This window comes from Thamnophis elegans, chromosome 8 (assembly GCF_009769535.1).
Source record: "Thamnophis elegans isolate rThaEle1 chromosome 8, rThaEle1.pri, whole genome shotgun sequence".
Taxonomy (NCBI): Eukaryota; Metazoa; Chordata; class Lepidosauria; order Squamata; family Colubridae; genus Thamnophis; species Thamnophis elegans.
Genome location: NC_045548.1, coordinates 68619749 through 68637535, shown reverse-complemented (window position 1 = coordinate 68637535; position 17787 = coordinate 68619749). Strand labels below are relative to the sequence as shown.

General features: G+C 44.0%; 1 non-coding gene across 1 annotated transcript; it reads left to right on the top strand.

Moving 5' to 3' along the window:
• Positions 1-9684: 9684 nt before the first annotated feature.
• On the top strand, positions 9685-9756 carry TRNAD-GUC. Its single transcript has one exon. It is a non-coding gene; the product is annotated as a tRNA-Asp (tRNA).
• The last annotated feature ends 8031 nt before the right edge of the window (positions 9757-17787 follow it).

The window sequence follows — 17787 nt, the reverse complement described above, 5'->3', positions numbered from 1 at the left end:
GCTAGACTACACCCACTGAAATTAATGGAAGAGAAGTCTGATTCATTTGAGTAAATCAGTTGTGAGCATGACTAATTCTGAATTCAACTCTTAAATTGGCTTCTCACCACCTGCTATGTTAGGATTATGTAGATGGGGGTATGCATGTTGTGAGAAAGGCAGACATTGTCTTAGTCTATTGTGTGAACCAAGCCATCCCAGTAAGGCTTTATTTGTTTTTTTGGCTTAACCAGTCCTAAGAACCCCAGAATGCTGCTCTTTAAATTTAAGTTTAAATGTGTTGTGTGAACTCAGATTTTTTGCAGTAGAGGATTATGCTTTTTCAGTTGCAGCTGATTAGATATGTTTCTTATTTTGGAGTGATGATGGGTCATTGTAAACAACAACAACAACAACAATGACCCAAGTGCAGCAATAGTAAAAGTGTGTGTATTTCTTAAAGCTTTCCTGGAGACTTTGCTGCAATTGTCCAAAGTAGCAACATGTTTACTTGGTGGAATATAAATCAAAATAAGTCAATCATTATTCAAGATGTATGTTGTTCTTGGTCACTGCTGGAATAAATCAACCTTGAAAATCAAGAAATTAGAATATTTCATTAAATCCACCGAGTTTCGCTTTGAAACAAGGTTCAATGGTCACACAAATGTTCGTGTTGTTGTGTGACAAAGATAGCTCTTGACTTACAGACAACATGCTGTTGGATGAAATGTCCATCTGGGTCCAGTTCCAAGTGGGGAGAAAGACACTGGAAATATGGAGGCTGCTTGGAAAGATGGTTTAATGGTGGACAGGACCACGTAGTTTGAGATCCTGGGCAAAAAGAACACATGGGTGAGAGAGAGAAAAGAGATTTACACCCTCTCTTGGGCCCCGCCTTGGAGCTTCCTGTTCCTGTGTAGGAAATGTAGTCTAATTGGTCATCAGACTCCCATGGGACCAGGTTGAATCTTGATGGCTGATGATTCCTATTATGGCTTAATGGCTTTATCCTGGTTTGGATCTTGACCGAGGACTAATCCTATCATTCATTTTTTTTTCATTTCCTTTATTTGTATGCCGCCCTTTTCCCTGGGGGGACTCAGGGCGGCTCACAATTCAAAAAGGGAGTGTGGGAAAGACAAACAGTATTCCAATATGGAAACAATACAACATATTAAAAGAGAGCACAACAGTCACACAATTCGAGTGGGGTTGGAATCTTAACCCCAGGCCAGCCGGGACAGCCAGATCTTCAAAGCGGTGCGGAAGGATTGGAGGGTGGTGAGGGTCCGAATCTCCACGGGGAGTTCGTTCCAGAGGGTCGGAGCAGCCACCGAGAAGGCTCTCCTCCGGGTAGTTGCCAGTTTGCACTGGCTAGTAGATGGAATTCGGAGGAGGCCTAATCGATGCGATCGTATCGGTCTAGTGGAGGTAATTGGCAGTAGGCAGTCTCTCAAATACCCAGGCCCACTACCATGAAGGGCTTTATAGGTGATAAGTAGCACCTTGAAGCGCACCCGGAGATCGACAGGCAGCCAGTGCAGCTCGTGGAGGATAGGTGTAACGTGGGTGAAGCGAGGTGCACCCACAATCGCTCGCGCGGCCGCATTCTGGACTAGCTGAAGTCGCCGAATGCTCTTCAAGGGCAGCCTATCATGTCCTGAGGATGAGATCTTTTGTGTTGTAGATAAGCTGACCCAGCCTTTGTCTTCTAGAAAGGTTGGCACCAAAATATCTGCTGGGGGAGGGGAGGCAGGCAGCCGAGGCTTTGAGCTGGTCTTTAGAAACATGTTTCTCCTTTAGGGAAAATATAGTAGTCTGCCTATTTAATATTTCCTAGAATATTTCATTTTCCTAGGAGAAGGGTGGGTGCTAATGTCCTACAGCAGTGATGGCTAACTTTTTCTGGACCAAGTGCCCAAAGTGTGCAAATGTGTGTGCATGCACCCAAACCCCCAAAATGCAATGTGTTCCCCCCCATGCATGCATCCCACCCCATGCATGCATGCATTCCCCCACATGCACCCCTCCCCTGCATTCGCCCTGCTCCCTTGTATGCGTCCCGCTCCCTTATATGCGTCCCGCTCCCCTGTATGCGTCCTGCTCCCTTGTATGCGCATGTGCATGCACCCTGCATGTACCTCACCCCCTGCATGAGAGTACATCTCCCCCACATGTGCCATGTCCCCCAACGTATGCGCAGCAGAGACCTGCTGGCCAGCTGGCTAGTAGGAGGGACATGCGCATGTGTAGCGGACTTGAATTGGGGCGACGGCTCGCGTGCCCACAGAGAGGGCGCTGTGTGCCACCTGTGGCATGAGTGCCATAGGTTCGCCATCACAGTTCTACAGTGTCTTAAATATTAGCTGCCGCAGTGCAATGATGGAAGAGAGATTTAAGTTTGAGAGCTCTTAATCCCCTTGATTAGTCACGAGGGGGACAGAATACTGGACTAGATATCTCTTTGCCCGAGTCTAGCTCTTCCAATGTTCTTCCATCAGAAGGTTGCATCAGAACCTTAATTAGAGTTCTGTTGGTGGAGGTGAGCCCCAGGGCACGGAAAAGTAGCTTCATCAGCAGACAATCGTCCAAAATCTCTCCCAGATTTGGGAATCCCCCCCTTGGCAACCTCTACATTTTTTTTGCTTCTCCTACTGCAGACAAATCTTCCTTGTCAACCAGCTTCTTTCCTGTCTTACATTTCCACCGCCAAAAAGAAATAACAATAATCATCTCAACCTAGAAAATGGCTTTGAGAAGTAAATTGGTCTTTTGCATAATTGAGAGGAAAGCTGCAGAGGAGTATTTCAAGGAAGTGCTGGAAAGTGTCCACCCATATATATATATATACACGTATATAAATATATTTTCCCAGGGTCTGATGGGAATGCCAATACTGCCATCGCCTGGCTCCAAGACGCAAGGACACTATGGAAGAAGGGAGAACTTTTCAGTAGGTGAAAGTTCAACCCAGAATAGCTCAGGGGCAAATGAATCCAAGCTGATGGAAAAAAAAATCACAGGAGGGGAAAGTTACTCTAAAACCAGCAGGTTAATTGAAGTGTATCTGACTTTTCTTGAGATCAAGTGAGATTGGGAGTTGCGTGGGAAAGGCCAGAGAAGGTGGACAAATGTGAGGGAACTCAACAAACTGAAGCCAACTATTAGGAAACGCCAAATCTACCAGTCTCACCTCTCAATCGAGGTGAATGTTGTGTACATTTAGTGCCAACGGGCATTCCAGGGCAAGGGATGGAGGGGGAAAAAAATAGAAAGAATTGTGTTTGTAAATATTTGGTGCTTGGCTAGCTTACTATAGGTCAGGTTTTTTTCCAGTTATGATGCCCGTGTGGTATGATTAGAGCGTGATTGTGTTCTTTGCAGACCCGAAGAATTGCCAGCCGCGGAGGATGTGGGCGCTTAATGTTTGCCAGTTTCAATTTTTCAAAGCATAAATGAGAATGTAACTTGCCCAAGTTTCCCCTCCATTTTTGATATTGTGACACACAAGTGATTGGCTTTGGGGTTGTTTCTTGGTTCTTTTTAAAGTGACTTCCCGAGTGATCTTATATGTGTCAGAATTGGGTGGAATTTCCAAGATGTAGAGGGGATGGTACTATCAGGGTTTCTCGATTTGAGATGCTTTAAGTTGTGTGGACTTCAGCTCCCAGAATCCCCAGTGTTCCTCAACTATAGAAACTTTAAGCTGTGTGGACTTCAACTCCCAGAATCCTTAGAGTTTCTCAACCTGAGAAGCTTTAAGCTGTGTGGACTTCAACTCCCAGAATCCTCAGTGTTCCCCAACTATAGAAACTTTAAGCTGTGTGGACTTCAACTCCCAGAATCCCCAGTGTTCCTCAACTATAGAAACTTTAAGCTGTGTGGACTTCAACTCCCAGAATCCCCAGTGTTCCTCAACTATAGAAACTTTAAGCTGTGTGGACTTCAACTCCCAGAATCCCCAGTGTTCCTCAACTATAGAAACTTTAAGCTGTGTGGACTTCAACTCCCAGAATCCCCAGTGTTCCCCAACTATAGAAACTTTAAGCTGTGTGGACTTCAACTCCCAGAATCCCCAGTGTTCCTCAACTATAGAAACTTTAAACTGTGTGGACTTCAACTCCCAGAATCCCCAGTGTTCCTCAACTATAGAAACTTTAAGCTGTGTGGACTTCAGCTCCCAGAATCCCCAGTGTTCCTCAACTATAGAAACGTTAAGCTGTGTGGACTTCAGCTCCCAGAATCCCCAGTGTTCCTCAACTATAGAAACGTTAAGCTGTGTGGACTTCAACTCCCAGAATCCCCTGGGTTTCTCGACCTGAGAAGCTTTAAGCTGTGTGGACTTCAACTCCCAGAATCCCCAGTGTTCCTCAACTATAGAAACTTTAAGCTGTGTGGACTTCAACTCCCAGAATCCCCAGTGTTCCTCAACTATAGAAACTTTAAGCTGTGTGGACTTCAACTCCCAGAATCCCCAGTGTTCCTCAACTATAGAAACTTTAAGCTGTGAGGACTTCAACTCCCAGAATCCCCAGTGTTCCTCAACTATATAAATTTTAAGCTGTGTGGACTTCAACTCCCAGAATCCTCAGTGTTCCCCAACTATAGAAACTTTAAGCTGTGTGGACTTCAACTCCCAGAATCCCCAGTGTTCCCCAACTATAGAAACTTTAAGCTGTGTGGACTTCAACTTCCAGAATCCCTAGAGTTTCTCGACCTGAGAACCTTTAAGCTGTGTGGACTTCAACTCCCAGAATCCCCAGTGTTCCTCAACTATAGAAACTTTAAGCTGTGTGGACTTCAACATTTTTGAATTGTAAGCCATCCAGAGTCATTAACTGAGATGGGCTGCTATAGTAAGCGAGTGAGTAAGTGAGTGAGTGAGTGGATGGATGGATAGATAGATGGATGGATGGATGTCCAGCATTGCTGGGTGGGAAATTCTGGGTGGGAGTTGATGTCCATACAGCTTAAAGTTGCTAAGGCTGAGAAACACTGTTTTAGCAAGTGACTTCATTTTGGACAGCCTCTTGGGTTAACATCTCTATTGTTTCCCAATGCCTGAAAAATCAGCCTTTGGGAATTCCAGCACAGTATTCTCTGAGAACAATTCTCAACAACATCCACAGAAAGCAGCAAATGAAGGGACTTCCTAAAACCAACAACAACGAGAAAACTCAAAAAAATATTACTTGACAAACGTGAATGAAACTGGATAAACAAGACTGACTTACCTTTGCTTATTTTGGCACATTGTCCTGGCCATTAGAACTGTTATGTCTACCATGTTCCCTCCCTTCCCCCGTCCCCTGAAGGAGGAAGATAGTGGTAAATTCCAACCCATATCCTCCTTTTTACCTAGTTCTGGCTCCCAACCAGATAAAAACATAAACAGTCCCCTTCAAACCTCTCCCAAGACTTTTGACTTGTGTTTCCACAAGCAACATAATCTTAATGGAGGCTTTTCCAAAGATATCTTGATAGTGGATACCTTGGAGGTCTTCTAGTTCCTTGCTTAGGCAGGAAACCGTACACCACTTCAGACAAATGCCACGCCCACCAAGCCACAACCACAGAACCGGTAGTAAAAAATGTTGAATTCCACCACTGTTTTGGGCAGTGATCAGGTGTCCAAACTAATTCACTGTTTAACATTCTTTACTTTACTACATTCATGTAGTAAAGTAAGGATATAAATCCTGAAGCCAGCAAGCAATTTCCAAGATAGGCATAGATACGATTAGCAAATCCCCCAATTACATTTTGATTTGGTTTCTCATTTGCTCAACTTTACATGTATTTTGAATCTCTTCCTGAATGTTTGTAAATTCCACTAAGACCAAGTGAAAAGTCAAACGTATGCATTTATACATGTATTTCTCCCTCACACAGATTGCTTAAGATTTTACCACCTGCTCACTTCTTGAGTAGTGATGTTTTCTCCTGTTGTGGCCTGCCAGCAGAGCTGGTGGTAGACTCAGACAATGAGGAGGTTGGGGAGGAACATGGGCCAGTCCTGGAGTCTGGGGAAGTCTCTGATGAGGGCTCTGCATCAGAGGCAGAGATGGGGTCAGGGCCATCGGACAGTTAACAGCTGTCTTCGAAGTTGGAGATCGGTGGGGCAGAAGAACAGCTGGAGCCTGTTCCTGATGTGCGCATGCACAGAGCTGCCAGGAGAAGGGAACAGTTAAGGAACAAGGGCCAACGTGGGAGTAAAGGCACAGATGGACAGTGAATGGCCCCTCCCATAGGGAATAAAGAGGAACGAAAGGGGAGTGGAGTTTGCAGGAGACAATTAGTTCGCTTAATTAATGTGAAGATTTGTTCATGACTCTCAGACTCCTTGTCAAGTATTTTCTTGTCCAGCATTGTCTTTAGAAGATATCAGCCTGGCAGCTCTCCAAGCCTGTTAAGGTCTGTGGTTGTAAATTCACCCTTGAAAGCCTGTTTGCCAGGACTTTGCTGGATGTGAATGAGAGGAATTCATATTAGCTTAATAAAAAGTGGTTTTGTTGGGGAAAGGTGTCTGCTTCGTGATTTTGTGAAGCCTAGATCAGAACACCTCTATAAAACATAGTTTGGTTCCTACATTTCCTTCAGCTTTGATGCTCATTTTGAACTAGGCCTTTCTGTGTCCATTTGACTGTGTCTGACTCCACTTCTGAGCACATTAAAAAAAACAAAAACCAAATTTTGATTCACAATGCTGTTACGTTCTACATGTAAAGTCAGGAGGCGTGAACTGGTCAGGTTGGTACACAAACTCATTCCAGACAACCCTCCTGCCATGGTCCCCCCTGCCATCCATCCTGTTAGGAATATAATCTAATGATTGGGTTGGCAATATATAAACCATATAGCAATGCTGTACCTGTTTCTTTAAATCAGACTGTAAAATGTGATTGGTTGCTGTTTTTCCTCAATTGGCCATAAGAGGGAGCCAGAATGACTGTTAGCTCTTTGTTAGATGCTGGGCTGATCTGATCTGAGTGTTTTGGAAGCTGGCTGTTAGAAAGTGCCGTGAGCTATTGTAAGTTTTGTAACTGATAGCAAACTTTGAGTACCGGACTGTTTGTATGATTATGGACTATGTTATTTGGATTATCCCTAAACTGAAAGACATTGATGACTGACTGTCTTATCCGTGTATGACTTGGACTGTTTGATGGACTCTGATACCTCTATTTCTACGAAAGTAAAAGCCTACTTAAATTGCAGTGTCTCTGTATGCTGGTTTGTGTGTTCTCCAACACAACTCTCACAACGCTTCTCTGAACGCACTCGCTCTCCCAATGGGGAGCTTACCTAACACATCCCCCCCCCAAAAAAAACCCTCTTCAATTTTCCCATGGATATATATCCCGATGGTGAAGGAACTTTGGAAAACACAAAGCCACCAAACATGCTCTGAACTTTTGAAGACCTTCTCTTTTGCCCTAGTGTGACTCATTCACGAGCCGGTCTGAATGAAGGTGAGGACAGGTGTTAAATATTTGACTTCCTTTCTCTTTGTCTTCCTGTTTCTCTGCCCCGAGGGAGGCCAAGTTTATTCATTTGTTCCTTGCCCCTGACAGGTTCTCAGGAGGCCTTAAATGTTTAAGTAATAGCAGAGCTCGAGAATGCCCACATGCTTATTGATCAGCAAGGAAACAAAAAGGCTAGGAGGCAAACTTTTGGCAGTTAGACATGATGGGAATTTTTCCCCTGTCAGAGACATTGACGTATGTCACCAGTAATGGCTCGCAAGGTCAATGCGCCAACGGATCGCAGGCTACCGATCAGATCCAGAGAGGCCATGCATAAATTACAGCCAAAATATATGGAAGTGGGGCATTTAAAGGAACCGACACATTTTTTTTTTTAAAAAAAAGACAGTGTTATTAAGTGATTGATTATAAGCCAAGGGTCCTACGAGGTTGACAGGAGGGCGAGCTCACGGTTTGGAGTGCGGGTGGAAAAGTATGTGTTGAACTTTTAAAGATCCCTTCTGGGCTGGACTCAGCTGAAATGAAGGATTTTAAAGTAAGTTGTGTTTCGGAGCCTTAAAGGCAAATCCTACCCCCTCCCTCCTCCAATTCATTTTATAGCTACAGGTTTGATGCCCTTTGTCTGAATGCTTTCAACAAGCCCCGTTTTTATTTGTTTGTGTATAGCCGACCTTTATTATTTTTACAAATCACTCCAGGCGGTCAATATATCCTACTCACCTTCCTCTTCCTATTTTCCCCACAACAACAACCCTGTGTGTTTGTGTGTGTGTGTGTGTGTGTGAGTGTGTGTGTGTGTGAGAGAGAGAGAGAGAGAGACAGAGAGAGAGAGACAGAGAGAGAGAGAGACAGGCAGACAGACAGACAGACAGACAGATGTAAATCCCATTCAGTACAATACAATACAATACAATACAATACAATACAATACAATAGCGGAGTTGGAAGGGACCTTGGAGGTCTTCTAGTCCAACCTCCTGCCTAGGCAGGAAACCCTATACTGTTTCAGACAGATGGCTATCCAACATCTTCTTAAAGACTTCCAGTTTTGGGGCATTCACAACTTCTGGAGGCAACTTCTGTTCCACTGATTAATTGTTCTCACTGTCAGGAAATTTCTCCTCAGTTCTAAGTTGCTTCTCTCTTTGATTAGTTTCCACCCGTTGCTTCTTGTTCTACCCTCAGGTGCCTTGGAGAATAGTTTGACTCCCTCTTCTTTGTGGCAACCCCTGAGATATTGAAACACTGCTATCATGTCTCCCCATGTCCTTCTTTTCATTAAACTAGACATACCCAGTTCCTGCAACTGTTCTTCATTAAATCCTTCAATTTAATGGAACTTATTCCAATGGACTAACTTCTATAGGATTGCAAGGTTCCAGTGAGATATGCATAATGCTTCCATTTTGCATTTTGATCCAAGCAGATTTAGGAGGCAGATGAGTCACTGTCAGTTAGGTTTCTTTTCTTAATGAAATGCTGTCATTTTCTGTGTTTTTTTTTAAAAAAATTGTTAGCTTTCCATTTCCTTATCATAGCTAGCTGCCTGGAACGAATGAAAGGGGGGCAGGCAGGAAGTAAAGAAATACTAGGCAGCCCAAACCACAATGTGAAGCATAACCAGGGGTGCCACTTTCTTGAATGCCATTGAAACCAGAGGTGGAATTCAGCAGGTTCTGACCAGTTCTGGAGAACCGGTAGCGGGAATTTTGAGTAGTCAGAGAACCAGTAAATACCACTTTTGGCTGGCCCCGCCCCCATCTCTTCTCTTCCTCCCGAGTCCCAGTTGTTTGGGAGGGAATGGGGATGTCAGGCCTGCATTTATATTCCTTTTAGAATTTTGGCCTGTCACACGTTCTCTTATTTCATTATGCTGTTTCTTTAAGTATAGTCAATGGGAGGGGCGAATAGAAGGAGTAGAATTGTGGAATATATTGTTTTTCATTCTTTACTAGAAGCAAGGTCATCCTTTGTTCTCTGAATCAGTACACCTGACCGGAAGAAGCTGGGTATGGTTGCCAGCATGGAAGAAGAAGATTGGACTATGTGATAGACTGTGGGCGTGGGGACAAGATCATGAACTTTTAACTGGGTGGGATTCTGATGTAACTTCCAGAGTTGGAATCCCACAGGACGATGCCAACATGCCTATCTTATTAAATAGTTTTGCCTTCGACTCTGATTTAATTCTGCATGGTATTTGGAACGCTGACATACCTCGTTAGTATAGTGGTAAGTATCCCCTCCTGTCACGCGGGAGACCGGGGTTCGATTCCCCGATGGGGAGCCATGACAGGGGATTTTGCAATAACCTTCCCCTGGAGGGGGAGGGAATGGCGATTTTACAGTATCCTCCCCCTGCAACGCCCACCAAGCCACAATACACCCACCAAGCCACGGCGAGAGAACCAGTAGTAAAAATATTTGAATCCCACCACTGATTGAAACATCAATTTCTACTGATATAAATGGGCCCTCAACAGGAGAGTTCAAACTCCAGGTTCAGTGGATGAGATACGAATCCATTCACACTTAAAGTAGACCTTTAGCGTGACCCGTCAAAACCACGGTCCACAAAAGCGCGCTCGATGAAAGCGCGCATTTGATGTCATCACAGCGCGATGAAAAAAATTAAAAATTGAAATAAAAATAAAATTAAAGCAAGCTGATTCACATAAAGGTAAGGGTTAGGGTTAGGGTTAGGGTTAGGGTTAGGGTTAGGTTAAGGGTTAGGGTTAGGTTTAGAGCGTTAGGGTTACGTTTAGCGTTAGGTTAAGGGTTAGCGTTAGGTTTAGCGTTAGGTTAAGGGTTAGGTTTAGGGTTAGGTTTAGGGTTAGGTTTGGGGGGGTTAGGGTAAGGTTTTCGCTTTATTTTTACATTTATCGATCACAGCGCGATGTTTTCGTCGCGCTGTGATGACGTCACGTACACGCTTTCGTCGAGCGTGATTTTGTCGTCCGCGGTTTTGTGGTGGAACCGACCTTTAGACGTGTCCTTAAAGACTTGCCAAGTTCAGTTTCAACCGTCTCTTGTTATCCCTGAAATCACTATGCTAACATCTCATTTAGTGTTTGGGCCAAGCACCAGAGACTTTGAGTTCTAGTCCTTCTCTTAGGCATGAAAAGCAGCTGGGTGACTTTGAACCAATCACCAGGAGACTGTGAGTTCTAGTGAAAACAGGCTGGGTGACACTGGGGTAATGACTAGGAGACAGTCTATGGTGATTCTCAATCATCCAGGCCATGGTTGCCCCAAAGATGCTCACAGCAATAAAATGTTCATCTGCAAAAAAACAGCCAAGCTCAGAGAGGACCAAGACCCCCTCAGAATTCAAACCATCACATAAGGACTAGGGGAGACATGATAGCCGTGTTCCAATATCTCAGGGGCTGCCACAAAGAAGAGGGAGTCAAGCGATTCTCCAAAGCACCTGAGGGTAGAACAAGAAGCAATGGGTGGAAACTAATCAAGGAGAGAAGCAACTTAGAACTGAGAAGAAATTCTTTAGAAACAACTAATCAGTGGAACAACTTGCCTCCAGAAGTTATGGATGCTCCACCACTAGAAACCTTTAAGAAGAGTTTGGACAACCATATGTCTGAAATGGTATAGGGCCGTGATGGCATGCCTACCACAGGTGACACACAGAACCCTCTCTGAGGGCACACAAGTTGTTGCCCCAGCTCAGCCCCACTGCGCATGCATGCGCACCTCCCCCCCAGCCAACTGATTTTCAGGTCACTGCTGTGCATGCACGGAGGAGGGGCGCATGTGGAAGATGCATGCACACGGGGTCACACACACACATGCAGGGTTCACACATGCATGTGGGGGGGTCGCACACACACGAACAGGGGGGCTGGGGTGGTGCCTCACCCTGCAGCCCGTTTTTGCTCCCAGGAGGGTGAGGGTGGCCTACTAGGGCCCTAGGGGTGTGGGGTGGTTTTCACACATGCATGCATGGGGGGCAGGGGAGCACAAGTGGGTCGTATGCATATGCGTGGGGGGGAGCGCAGGGGGGTACATGTGCATGCACATGGAGACAGGGGGCAGGGAGGGATTGCACGCACATTGCATTATGTGTTTTATCACTGGTATAGGGTTTCCTGCCTGAGCACGGGGTTGGACTAGAAGACCTCCAAGGTCCCTTCCAACTCTATATTCTATATTCTATATAGACTACTGCAATGCGCTCTACATGGGGCAGCCCTTGAAGAGCATTCGGAGACTTCAACTGGTCCAGAACGCGGCCGCGCGAGCAATTGTGGGTGTACCTCGATACACCCATGTTACACCTATCCTCCGCGAGCTGCACTGGCTTCCAATCGGTCTCCGGATACACTTCAAGGTGCTAGTTATTACTTATAAAGCCCTTCATGGTATTGGACCTGGGTACTTGAGAGACCGCCTGATTCCAATTACCTCCCAAAGACCCATTAGATCGCACAGGGCCGGCCTCCTCTGGGTTCCATCCACCAGCCAATGCCATCTGGCTATGACCCGTGGGAGGGCCTTCTCTGTTGCAGCTCCCGCCCTTTGGAACAAACTCCCCGCGGAGATTCGGACCCTCACCTCTCTCCCTGCTTTCCGAAAAGCCATTAAAACCTGGCTGTGTCGGCAGGCCTGGGGTTGATGAGCTCCCCTCCCCTCTCGACAGGTGTGGTTGTTGGTCATTTTAATGTTTATTTTGTACTTATATGTTTCCCCTTCCCATTTAAGTTGTTTGCCGCCCTGAGTCCCTTTTAGGGAATAGGGCGGCATATAAATAAAATAAAACTTAAACTTAAACATATTCTATACTCTACTCTACTCTACTCTACTCTACTCTACTCTACTCTACTCTACTCTACTCTACTCTACTCTACTCTTATATTCTTATATATCAAGATGATGCCCAAATCTCTTAACAAACTGCCAGGAGTGCCTTATAATGAGAGCAGAGCTGGGGTGGGGTGCTACTGCCATTACTGCTGGTTTGGCACACAAATCTTTTTACTACCTACTCAGCTGAACCGGTGGGAACCCATCTCTGTAGCGGAGATACACCAAGGATAGGCAGTTCTACAGTAGCTCATGCTAGGTTCTGTGTAGAAAGTCCCCACAAACAACTGCAACTTCAAGATTTTATCCAAATCAGATACTAGAACTTCATGGTCCTACTATGGTGAGGAGGCTGCAAGGCCCACCTTGACTGGCTTGGACATGATTCTGGGATGGAAATTGTCACTGGAAGAGAATAATAGTATAACAGAGTTGGAAGTCACCCTGGAGGTCCCTGGAGGTCCTCTAGTCCAACTCCCCTTTGAAGCTACTTGAAGATGCTTCCCCTTCCCCTTTGTTCATCAAGCAAGAATGGAAAATAAGCAGGGAAGCTTAGAATCAGCTCTAAACTTCTAGCATTTTCTTAATACAAAGGAGAAATCAAAATAGGTTACTAGCTCCTATTGCTGTTGTGTTGTTTTGCTTGATCTATCTGTCCCTCAAGGTCATAAGTTACAAAGTTCACATAAGCATTCCCCACTGCCAGAAGAAGCCAAACTATTTGCCTTTCCCAGCCTCACCTAAATGTCAAACACAATTTGCTTATATTGCATCGGATTTTCCTATTTGCCGTTCGAATGACTTCAAGCAATGATCCACCGTTCTCTATAACCTTAAAGAACAGGCATAGTTTGGGGCAAGATGTACTGAAAGATTATGGCCAGCCTATTTGTTTTAGTTATCTGCCTTTAAAAAATGGAAAGGAATCCATCACAGCCCTTGCTTTGCTTACAGACAAGTATCTGAAGTGGATGCATGAATCACAGCAGACGTGTGTGAAGGATGTTTTCCAAATTTGCAAAACTGAAGTTACAAACCAGATGCCTCAGGAGAGCAGGAAGAACGTCTTATCCTGTCCAATCTGGCCACTCTTCTATTGAAGTCCCTCCAGGTGATTTCTCACCCCACCTGAGCCTTGGAGGTACCTATATAAAGGTAAAATCAGCCCGGAGGGAAGGAAAGCAATGGAGGAATTGGGAAAGAAAAGAAAAGAAAAGGGAAGGGAAGGAAGGGAAGGGAGGAAGGGAAGAAGGAAGGAGAAGGGAGGGGTGCGGAGGGGAGGGAGAGAGGGAGGAAGGAAAGAAAGAAAGAGAAGGGAGGGAAGGAAGGAAAGAAAGAAAGAAAGAAAGGGGAGGGGGAGAGAAGGATGGATAGAAAGAAAAAAGGGAGAGGGGATGGAGAGATAGAAGGAAGGAAGGAAAGAAAAGAAAGAAGGGGAGGGGAGGGAGAAAAGGGACTAAGAAAGAGAAAGGAAGGAAGGAAGGAAGGAAGAAAAAAGAAAAAAGAAAAAAAGGAAAGGGAAGGAAGGAAAGAAAGAAAGAAAGAAAAGGTAAGGAAGGAAGGAAAGAAAAAGAAAGAGGAGAGGGGAGGAAGAGAGGAAGGAAGAAAGAAAGAAAGAAAGAAGAAATGAAGGAAAGAAAGAAGGAAAGAAAGAAGGAAAGAAAGAAGGAAAGAAAGAAGGAAAGAAAGAAAGAAAAAGTAAGGAAGGAAGGAAAGAAAAAGAAAGGAAAGGGAGGGAGGGAGAGAGAGAGAGAGAGAGAGAGAGAGAGAGAGAGAGAGAGAAATAAAGAAAGAAAGAAAGAAAGAAAGAAACGTGGACTTTAATTCCCAGAATTCCCCCAAGGAGCATTTGGATTTGAAACCCACATTTATTAAGGATGTCAAAGTTGAGAGAGATTCTCTAGTCTTTTGAGTAACCATCAGAACCTCCCACACACTGTTGAAATTTTGTGACCGGCTGCCCAATGATGAAAGCACAGCTTGTTGCTTTTCAAAAAATAATAATCAGAAAATTACATGCATTGAGCCTCCGACAGTCAACAGACCCCGTTTACTATACACAAAAATAAATCCAGTCCCTTATCTGGGAAGAGAAAGTAAATGTTCCAGTAATGTATCTACTTACAACTCTAGCAATGCCGTTCCCTCACCTCCAAACCTCCGGCCTCTTCTGGACCTTGGACTTTTAATTTGCAGCTTAGAGCTCTATAATTTTCTTCAGCCTTATCTTGAAATGCCTCTAAGAAAATATTACTATCAGAGCTTCCATTGTGCCTATCATTAGCCCTCAACATTTTGATCACAGCTGGGATGAGAATTGCCATTGTTAAACCCAAGAGGATAATTAAGAGAATTGTGCTTAATTTTCGTGGCACGACAAAACCGCGAAGCCCTTATCCGCGGAGACATAAGCGCGTCGCTAAACCCGCGACGTCATCACCGTGTGTCATCATCGCCCGCGACAACAGCGCGGCAACAGAAGGGGGCTTTAAAAACGGCGCCGCGGCAGAAAGCAGATTTCAATTAAGGTAAGGGTTAGGATTAGGTTTAGGGGTTTGTTTTAGGGTTAGGTTTAGGGTTAGGTTTAGGGTTAGGTTTAGGGTTAGGTTTAGGGTTAGGTTTAGGGTTAGGTTTAGGGTTAGGTTTAGGGTTAGGTTTAGGGTACTGAGTGCTTGGGAATGCGCGGATTTGCCCTCCGCGATTATGTCATCGCGGTAGAGTCACATTTTTCCTTAGCGCTTAGAACAGCGCGAATTAGTCTTCGGACTTATGTCTCCGCGGATAAGGCTTCGCGGATTTGTGATGGAACCCTTAATTTTAGGATCTGAAGAATTTTAGAGCCGAAGAAGCTTCTTGGAGGAGAAGTGAAATATCTTCAAAGAAAAAACAGAAAATCCAGTTGCCTCTTGGGGAAAAAAAAAAGTACCTTGGGGACTAATTTTAGGAGCTTTTTCTGCCATAGATGTTAAGTGAATCACTGCAGTTGTTAAGTGAATCTTGAAGTCACTAAACAAACAAAGCTTCTCCTAATGACTTTGCTTGTCATAAGACAGTTGGGAAGGTCGCAAATGTGTGATCACATGACCCGCCAACTGCCCGAATTTGGATCATGTGACCCGGGGAGGCTATGAAAGTGGTAAATGAGGTGGCCGTAAGACACTTTTTCCCAGTGTGGTCGTAACATCGAGCAGTCACTAAACGAATGCTTGAGGACTACTTGTATTATGTACTTAAGCATTTATTGGGAATTTTCCACACATACATCTAGCCATACATTCTCTCTTTTTTTAAAAAAAAAATTATTAAGCTTTTTTAAAACATTAAAAAACAAAACACAAATTTCCATTCATTTCAGCGAGTCTCTGTCATTGATTTCATTCGTATTTACATAAGCTCTATTTCTATACTCTCTAATATATTCTGTATTGTATAATATATCACATAATCACTTAAAATGTATTAATATTTACAGATTTATACAGTGTTATCGTATTTGCCGTAAATAATACTTAGTTCTTATAGAGTGTCTCATGTCTGTCGTCCAACTTTTTATACTATCTGTTCCACACTTGATAGTATTCTGATTCTTCTCTATCCTTCAGTTCCATGGTCAACCTATCCATCTCTGCACACTCAAGTACCTTTCTTACAGTGGTGGGTTTCAAAAGTTTTTAGAACTTCTTCTGTAGGTATGGCCTGCCTTGTGGGAGTGGCTTGCTGGCCATGTGACTGGGTGGGAGTGCCTTGCTGGCCATGTGACTGGGTGGGCATGGCCAACTTGTAAAATGTGGTGAAACTCACTTAACAACCCTCTTGCTCAGCAACCAAAATGTTGGCTCAGAAACTCTGGCATTTGAAGCACCCAAGTCTTAAGGCTGTCAAGTTATAAGACCCTTGCACCCCTAACCCTTTAGAAAAAAAAAACCCAGGGGTCTTCAAACTTGACAGCTTTAAGACTTGTAGACTTCAACTCCCAGAATTCCTCCTCTCACTCTTCATCTTGATGATGTGCGGACGGGCGGGGGGAAGGAGCTGGAACCGGTTCTAAATGGCACAGTAGATTTGTGGAACCTCTTCTATAGAAGTTTCTTATGATCATTTCATCTGGAGAGATATTGTTCTGCTTCCCATTTTGAGCAAATACAATTCCTGTTAATATATGTCGTGTTAAATACTGAGATTTTTTTACACATATTTATAGATTTTTTTTACACATATTTACACACCTAGTATGCACAATAGAAATAGTTCTGGTTTCCCTAACCCTAAACCTAACCTAAACCTAACCTTAAACCTAACAACGTATATATAGGTATGGATATAACATAAGGAAACTGGATGCAAACTTTAAACAGTGGAAAGGAGGATTTAGAAAACTTTGTTATTAAATATTATGGATGTTTAGCTAGAATAGGACATAAGGATTTAGTGTTAGTGAAGGATTTTAGAAATTGAAAGGCAGTATGTGGTTATGTATTTAATTTTAGTATATTTTATGATGAAGGATGCTTAAACAATTATAGTCAAAATGAAAATGGAGATATGATGATAGTGACATGTATAAATATTTGAGTCAAAATGCTTGAGTTAAGATGGATTATGTTTGTTGATTGTGGAAGAGATGTACGAAAGTCTTTTTGTAACCATTGATACCTTTCTACAGCATGTAAAGAAGGATGTTGTGTTTGTTTTAAATTAAAAATAAAAATGTTTTATTAAAAAAAAGAAAATGGTTCTGGTTTCCATTCAGTCTTTTGTTCTATCATCTCTTCTAGCCATTTCTTTCCTTTTAAGCTCTGGCTTTGGCACATGTCCACCACATGTGGTAGAAGGTTCCTTGTTTATATCCACATCTCCAACATTCAGGTGAGCGATTGGGAAACATCCCCCAAACTAGCCATAGCAGACTCTCAATCTGCTCTCAGTTTGATAGGCATATGAGCGTCAGAGGTAGTATTCTACCATTCGGACCAGTTCACCTGAACCAGTAGCAAAAGATCACGGGTGGCCCTGCCCACCCACCCCGGCTCTATGGCATTATCTCTTATATCCCCGGCTCTATGGCATTATATCCCATTTAGGCCTTTTTTTAGCGAAAAGCACATGCGCAATAGGCTTAGCACATGTGCAGAGTGGCCCGTGTGAGTGAAGCTCACACACACTCACATGTGTGAACTAGTAGGGAAGGTAAGTAAATACCACCCCTGTGTAGCATCATTATGAATTAAACTTACTGTATTGTCTGGAGTATAAGACGAACCTTTTTTCCTCAAAAAAGAGGCTGAAAATCTGGGGTGTGTCTTATACACTGAATACAACATTTTTTGCCTCCCAAAGCCCTGCCCCTTCACCAAAATGGCCGTGCATACCCCTATGGAGGCTTTCAGGCAGCTCCTGGGGGCTGGGGAGGGCAGAAATGAGCAAAAAAATGGGCCGTTCCCCCCCCCCAGCCCCCCAGCAGCACTCTATAAGCCTCCATAAGGCTATGCATGCAATT